We start from the raw sequence: 9049 nt of genomic DNA on the forward strand, positions 1-9049 counted from the left end.
TGACCGACTGTTTGTCTCTTCTTCGGAAGTGATAAAAAAAATCCCAAAATCCTCCACCACTTCCAAACCTTGGAATCCTTCCATTAACTCCTCCATCCAGGGACGGAACTAGGAGTAGTAGTCAAGGGGGGCCGAACAAAAAAAAAGTGAAAAATCTGAGTCTACCAGTGCTCGAACCCGGGTGTCTTACGTCTGATACTCAGACCTCTACCATCTCACCCACGCTACATATATGTTATTAGTATGACTCGAACTTTATTTATACGAAAAGCCATAGAGCAATCAGCATTTCTAAAACAATTTACGGCAAGTCAAGGGGGGCCATGGCCCCCTTTGGCCTGCATGTAGATCCGTCCCTGCCTCCATCAACCATTATACCCTACAACTTCAAGCTTCTTTGGCAGTAATCGAAATCACACTATTATCTTTTTACAATATGGTCTTCTGGTTATTGAAGCTTTGCATTGGTGTGCAGTTCAATGGTGAAAATCCCAAAAAACGAAAAAAAATTCATCATATTCTTATTTTGATCTTACAAAATTATGAATGCAAAAGAATCACCCACTTAAAGGTACAAGTACATTCCATAATATCCTTTTTAAAGTTTTTCTTAATGGAAGTGTGAATGTGGTGCTTTAGTTGTGAAGCAAAAAAAAAAATCATGAAGGGAACCTAACAGGTGTACCAATCCGACAACTACATAAACATATCAGCCCGAAGCATCTGATGGCTAAGAGAAGATATTGGTAAGCTACACACTGATATGTTGTCGAACCTATTGGTTAGTTTCTCACTGATTGGTTATGTCGGCTTGTTATCTACAACCTCTGAGTAGTAAATAACTAGTGTTTTTTTGTCTGAAATCATGTAGGATGATCACTTCTCGAGTAACCCAGTCACCCAGTTTTCTATGGTATTTTGGGCCTTTGCCGGTATCGTTGGTGAAGATTGTTTTGATGACGCGGTCAATAAGTTCATCAACATGGAGACTCCTAAGTTTCTTCAAGAGAGTGTAAATGCCCTGTTTATAAACGAAAATGCGTAACCTTTAAACATGAATGTGTCATTTTCACATTGTTGTTTGTGTACTTTCGGCGGGATGAGTAGTAGTGAACAAAAAATAAAATCAGAGGCATCTTTCCCAAATAGTTTAATGGAGTCGGTAGTCGTTTTACTGACGGAACACTGAGTAATACATAATACTCTCGTTTTTGTCATTAGGATGAATACAACGTCCAAAGATCAAAATCAAATACATCTTTTAGATTTATTTCATATGGCGCTTGTAAACATCATACGGAAGGAAATTATTTGTAAAAACGTGTATATATATGAAGAGTTTAGTAGGATGAAAAGGGGTTGGAGTTGAAAATTGTAGGGTTATTTCCTAAATGGCCCCCTAGTTTATGACCAGTTTCTCGCGCAGCCCCATAGTTTATCGAAAATACTCAGATGGGGTCCCTTTTTGCTGTTACCGTCAATTGACTGTTAATTTTTTTATTTATTTTTTCCAGAGTTACTCTCTTTTAATAACCACATAATTAACTCTCTTTCTTTCCCTCTAAAAATTTTCTCTCTCTTATCATCTCTTTATATTTCTCTTCCCCAGATTTTCTCTCTCTAAAAAGTTAAGCTTGGTAAGATTAACAAGTTTGACAAAATGTGATGGAAGTTCAAGAGAGAGATAGTTTTTACAATTGAGATTATCTTAGAAGGAAGTCTGACCAAAAAGTTGATTTCCATCTCGAGAGTGAGAAGTTTAGAGAGACAAGTTAGTTCAAATTCACATCCAACGGATTAATCTTCCCTCGCTGCTTCATGGGAAAAACAGGTGACAAATTGTAGGTGTAGTTTTTTTTCTCACCGTTGTTCAAACCCACATCCACCACCATGAATCTCCCCTCTATCTGTTTCTCCTTACATCTGTCGTCGCTCCAACGACTCCTCTTGGAATCATCATCATGTCAATAATGGTCGATTCAGAGTAAGATAGTCAGAAACAATAAATCTTTGGTACTATGGTGAAAAAGTCGGCAACGGGGACTAGTCGACGAACCCGGTACTGGGCTTAGTCGTTGATAGTCGTATTTACACGAGACTAATCGTATAATATAAATATATAATTAATTTTGTATAAGTAATTAGGTATAGGTATAAATATAAACATTTGAGACAAATATGAATAAATTCAGACCAACCAAAGTATTCTAAAATCATACTAGATGGAACACTATGAAATCATTCAACAATCACAGATATATTCAAACCCTAATAACTATATACCAACTATAAACATGCTTTCAACATTAAAAGACTAAGAAATCAGTCAAAAACAGGATTGTATTGTTTCAAATCAACCAACAAAACAACAAAATCAGCTCATTATATGAAAAATAAAACATTAATGATCAAAGTAGACTTATTTATGTTAGTAGAAAAAAGTCACCAAAATCAGTATAAAAATGATAAACTCAGTTCATAATGAAGTATAAAACACTAAAAATTCAACCCTAACAAGGCAAATCTAAATATCAACAAGTTCTACATTATTAATAAGGTATATATAAAACACTAAAACGTAACACTAATTTGTATTTTTATAGAAAAAACAACAATATGGTCTCTAGAGAGAGAAAGAGCAGTTAAAAGAAAAATGAAGAAGATAGAGAGAGAAACTTGCTTGAAATCTGGTTTGAAGAGGAAGATATCTTCAAAATCTACTTGAATCTATTGGCGTATCAAGAGAAAGAGAAGGAAATCTCCGACGGATCAAGAAATAGGAAATAAATCCTAAATAGATTTCCTGTATAAATTCTTTCTATGTTTGTAATATATACAAAACCCTAATGTAATACTATATATACAACTTATGAATAATACAAATTACCTTTTCAACTGCAATTGCTCTGTGTTCTTGTTCCAATATTCACTGCAGGACATCTAATTTCACATGGTATTACGAGCCTAGGCCTTTTTTTTGAACGATATTATTATCTCCGGCAACTTATTGGTTCTTATTTCATCTCTTGACTCATTGCGTTGATCAGGTCAACTTCCTTCCTCGATTTTTTTGCTGTCTTCTCTATTATATAATTTCAATTTCGACTCTTACCTCCCTGGTCTGATTCGATTTTCTTTCCTGTTCAAAACCCTTATGCCTACCTTAAAGGTATGACTTTGGTGAAAGCAAACCCACGACCTATTTCGAGGTCTGTTTTTTCCCATCACTATAGTTTCTAGACCACCACTGCCGACAAAAGAACACCAACTTTTGTTAACTTTCTCCCAGAAACTCCAGTGCAATATCCAACCAACACACAGAAAGAAATCAAGAGACAGAGAGAAAGAGACGACACAACGGATTTAGATTGCGACGACCAGAAACTCATTAGTAATGGTTGTTGAATAAAACCCTCTGTAGTCTTCATCTCTCTGTCCCATAGTTGCCGCCCCTTTTATCCTCAAATCCACTGATCTTTATTAACTATAGATTTGATCAATTGAATCCATTATTAACTATAAACCCTAGATTTGAGTTTTTCTTTTTTTAGGAGAAACATCTCTAACCACTGTAGAAGTTGATCCCTAACTAGGTTTTTCATTTGTGACTGTTACATGAGACTTAGAAAGATGATCTTCTCCCATTACTGAACCCTAGAAATCAGAACTTAAACACAAAAAAAAAACTCATTAGCTTACTGTTGGCTTATTCCTTTTCTATTACTGTTTGGGTGCATTTATTTGATTTCTTGTTGGGCCTATCTATTCACACTTTGGCCCAACATTAAATTTTCAATACACACTTGTTGGTACATCTAGCCTGTTCTTATTACTTATTGTTCGGATTTCACCACTTGGACTTATCCTGTGTGTGTTTGTAGATTAATTGTTTTCTTATTTCTCATTAATTATTTTAAATTAATTGTTTGATTTTCTGACTATCTGTACAGTCATGAACCCTGACACTACAATTCTCTCAGACACTAACGTCTCTGATGACTCTTCAACGATGGAAACAAACGTCTCGACCTTGGTCAATTCTGAGGCTTACTCTATTCATCCATCTGATAACCCAACTTCAGTGTTTTACTCACCAGCACTTTCTGGAGATGATTATGCCCAATGGGCTCACGGCATGACCATGGCCTTAGCTGCTAAGAATAAAGAAGGCTTTATCGATGGGTCTCTTCCAAAGCCCACAGACCCTACTGCAGCTACTTTATGGACACGTTGTGATGTTATGGTTAGAAACTGGATTCTGAATTCTGTGTGCCCTGAAATTTGGAAGAGTTGTATGCGATGCCCTACTGCTCTCTTGATTTGGAAATTTTTGAAGGAACACTATTCCCAATCGAATAACCCATACATGTTCCAAATTCGTAAGAACATTGCTTCACTTCGCCAAGGCAACTTGATTGTTACCTCTTACTTTTCCACAATGAAGTCTCTCTAGGATGAACATGACACAGTAATGCCTCCACACCCCTGTGTTTGTGGTGCTGGTAAGGGTATGCTTGAATATGTTAACAAAATTCGCATCATGGAATTTCTCGAAGGCCTTTATGATCGTTTTTCTGCTGTTCGAAGTAGTATTTTACTTCTAGACCCTTTACCCCCTTTTGGTAGGGTGTATAATTTGATTAAGCAAGAAGAGCAACAACACCACATAACTGCTGGTGCTCCCTTTGACTATTCGGCTCTCGCTGCTAAGGTGACTGCTTCTCAGTCGCAACAGTCAGATACTTCCAACCGGGGTAAGAAACCTCGCCCTTACTGCGAGGCTTGTGAACGACACGGACATACTATTGACCGTTGCCACAAAAATGTTGTTTGTGACCATTGTAAGAAAACTGGTCACCCCGTTGAACGGTGTTTCATTCTTCATGGTCGAGCTGATCGTTCTCAAGGTACTAAGCGATCTTTGGCAGTTTCTGGCGCGTCTACTTCGGGCTCTTCTCCTGCTCCGACTATCTCTAGGGAAGACTATGATAAAATCATGTCTCTTATTCATGGACCTTCTCCACCTCCTGCAACTACTCTCCTGACAGGTAAAATTAATTTAACACTTTCTAGTTCATGGATTGTTGATAGTGGTGCTTCTAACCACGTTTGTCCCTCATTGAGTGTTTTTACTTCTTATCAAACTGCTCCCCCTTCCCTTTATGTTCAAATACCCGATGGGAGCACCCTTTTAGTTCAACATGTGGGTAAAGTTGTTTTCTCTGACTCTATCTACATCGACAATGTCTACCACATTCCAAGTTTTCAATTTAACTTGATTTCTGTTAGCCAATTAAGTAAATCTCTTAATTGTTCAGTCACTTTTAACCCCACTCGTTGTGTTTTTCAGGCACTTTCGACGAAACGGCTGATTGGTCAGGCTGATGAAGATGGGGGTCTTTATTACTTACGTAATACTTTTCCAGCACTTGCATTCAATAAGTCGCTCGACGTTTGGCACCGTCGCCTTGGACATCCTAGTTTAGGCCGTTTACGTTTTCTTTCTAAACGTTTTAATTATATTTCTATTCCTCATTCGGATAATTGTACTGTTTGCCCTATGGCAAAACAATCTAAATTACCTTTTAATAAAAGTAATTATATTAGTACTTTTCCTTTTCAATTAGTACATGCTGATATTTGGGGACCTTTTCCTGTCCTATCACTTTCAAATAAACGTTATTTTCTCACTTTAGTTGATGATTATTCTCGTTACACTTGGACCTTCTTAATGCAATCTAAGTCTGAAACAAAGTCTTATTTAGATTTTTTCTTCAACTTCACAATTAAACAATATCGGAAATCTATCAAATCGATTTCTTCTGATTTGGGTCTCCCTACCACGTGCCCTATTCAGACCTTTCGTTCTGATAATGGAATTGAATTTCTTACAAAGGACCTTCAATCCTGGTTCCAATCAAATGGCATTATTCATCAACGCAGTTGTGTCTACACTCCTGAACAAAATGGCGTGGTCGAGCGCAAACATCGCCACTTACTCGATGTCGCTCGTGCCTTGCGTTTTCAAGCTAATCTCCCCCTTTCTTTTTGGGGTGAATGTCTCAAGACGGCTACGTATCTTATTAACAAGATGCCTACCCCGCTTCTTTCTCACAAATCTCCTCATGAGCTCTTATATGGTGCCCCGCCGGACTATCAACTTCTTCGGGTGTTTGGTTGCTTATGTTTTGCCCACAACGTTCATGCTACAAACAAATTTGACCAACGAGCGAAACCAGGCATCTTTGTAGGCTATCCTGTCGGTAAAAAGGGCTACACAATTTATGATCTCGAGAGTAAGACTCTCTATGAATCACGACATGTTCGCTTCTTTGAGGATAAATTTCCCTATTCCACAGTCTCCCTTGATTCTTCTGAATCCCAGACATATACTCCATTCAATCTTCATATTGTGGATGATCACATTGAATATCCCCCTCTGACTTCTGCTTCACCTAACCCAGTCGTGCTTTCTCCACCTTCTCCTGCAGGTTCCCCTGCAACTTCCCCTTCTAGCAGTGAAGCCCCAGATACACCTCCCTCGCCTACATCAATTTCAGCTGATTCTCCCACCCCTTCTAGGCAGGTGGATAATCTAGGCGATGATCCTGATATGCACTCTTCTACTTACCAGCAGTCTGACGCCTCACTTCCTTCCGCGCAGACTGATGGCTCGCTTCCTCCCGAGCTACTCCTTTCTCGTCCTGTTCGGGATCGACACCCGCCGAGTTACTTGGTTGATTACATCCTTGCAAGTTCTGAATCTCACCCTTCACGGACTCCCTATCCATTAGTTGATTATCTCACTTTTGAGACCTTCAGCACCCCTCATCGGGCCTTCCTAACCTCCGTCATCACGACGGATGAACCTAAGTCTTTCAAAATCGCTTCCGCTTCCCCTATCTGGCGTAACGCCATGTCTAAAGAAATTTCCGCACTCGAGACCAATAATACTTGGACTCTGACTCCCTTGCCTTCTGGCAAGAGACCTATTGGCTGCAAATGGGTCTACAAAATCAAGTATCGTTCTGACGGTTCTATCGAACGTCACAAAGCACGCCTCGTTGCAAAAGGTTTTACCCAAATAGAAGGCGTTGACTATCATGACACATTTGCCCCTGTAGCCAAAATGGTCACAGTTCGTGTCTTATTATCCCTTGCTTCCATTCAGGGATGGTCCCTGCTTCAATTAGAGTGAATAACGCTTTCTTACAGGGTGACTTAGACGAGGAGGTTTATATGACCATTCCCCCTGGTTTCAGTAAAAGCGGTGATAATCGCGTTTGTCGCTTGAACAAATCCCTTTATGGTCTGAAACAAGCCTCTCGTCAATGGTTCGCCAAATTCTCATCTGGCTTACAAGCTGAGGGCTTTGTTCCATCTTCCTCTGACCACTCACTTTTTTGTTATTTTCGTGGTTCAACTTCTATTTACATTCTTGTTTATGTTGATGACATCATCATCACCGGCAATGACCCTAAGGAAATTCATTTCCTTCGCCTCCGTCTCGAGAAACGTTTTTCCCTTAAAAATTTGGGGCGCCTTCAATATTTCCTTGGCCTTGAGGTTTCCCGGTCTCCCAAGGGTATTTTCCTATGTCAACGGAAGTACACCTTGGATATTATACGAGATTCTGGTCTCCTTGGTGCCAAACCTTGTTCATTCCCTATGGAACAACGCTTAAAATTTTAACCTACTGACGGCACCTCTTTGGATGACCCAACTTCTTTTCGTCGTCTCATAGGACGGCTTCTTTATGTTACTGTCACTCGTCCGGACATTGCTTTTTCAGTGAACTATTTAAGTCAGTTCATGCAGCACCCCCGCTCAGTTCATATGGATGCTGCTAATCGAGTTCTACGCTACCTTAAAGGTACTCTCAACTACGGGATTCTCCTATCTTCAGCTAGCACTCTGACTCTTTCGGGTTTTACCGACTCTGATTGGGCAAGTTGTCCCACTAGTCGTCGTTCTACAACTGGTTTTTTTACCATGCTTGGTAATAGTCCATTGTCGTGGCGTTCTAAGAAACAACCGACGGTTTCCCGATCTTCTGCTGAGGCAGAATATTGTGCTCTTGCTTCTCTTACTGCGGAGCTCCAATGGTTGAAATACCTGTTTCAAGATCTCCGCATTTCTATTCCAGAACCATTTTCGGTTTTCTGTGACAATAAAGCGGCTATACACATTGCTGCCAACCCGGTCTTTCATGAACGCACCAAGCACATCGAGATCGATTGCCACTTTGTTCATGAAAAGGTTACCTCGGGCCTCATTCAAACTCATTACATGCGCTCTGCTGATCAAATAGCTGATATCTTCACCAAACCTCTTGGTTCTGATCAATTCCAACGACTTCTTTCCAAGTTGGGCTTGACTCAGATTTCTTCCCCTGCTCCAACTTGCGGGGGGGTATTGGCGTATCAAGAGAAAGAGAAGGAAATCTCCGACGGATCAAGAAATAGGAAATAAATCCTAAATAGATTTCCTGTATAAATTCTTTCTATGTTTGTAATATATACAAAACCCTAATGTAATACTATATATACAACTTATGAATAATACAAATTACCTTTTCAACTGCAATTGCTCTGTGTTCTTGTTCCAATATTCACTGCAGGACATCTAATTTCACAGAATCTTGTCTGATTGATGTTTGGAGATGAGAATATGAGTGAAGAAGCCAAAGCTTCAAACCCTAGAGCAGCCTTCTCCTTGTAAGTCCCGACTAGCGGGACTAGTAAACTCGACCCTAGTCGGGCCGAGTCGGGGATTTAAGCGAAATTAGGCCCCACTAGTGTTTACAATTCTAGGCGAGTCGGCAAAGTGGGGACTGAGGAGTAGTCGGGGACCAACAGGGAACTAGTCAGGACTTTTTCAACATAGCTTTGGTACAACCATCTAAATCATGGCGAAGAACAGTGGGTGATTAGAACGCATAAAAAGCATAAAGGGAAAGATTTTCATAGCAATAGCAAACAAAATTGATAAACCAGACTCCTATGGATCCACAAAGATATTTGTAATTTCAATATGTTCAGAATCTTGA

Source organism: Eschscholzia californica, unplaced genomic scaffold (assembly GCF_041429995.1).
Source record: "Eschscholzia californica isolate CP2 unplaced genomic scaffold, dmEscCali1.0.p SCAF_5, whole genome shotgun sequence".
NCBI lineage: Eukaryota > Viridiplantae > Streptophyta > Magnoliopsida > Ranunculales > Papaveraceae > Eschscholzia > Eschscholzia californica.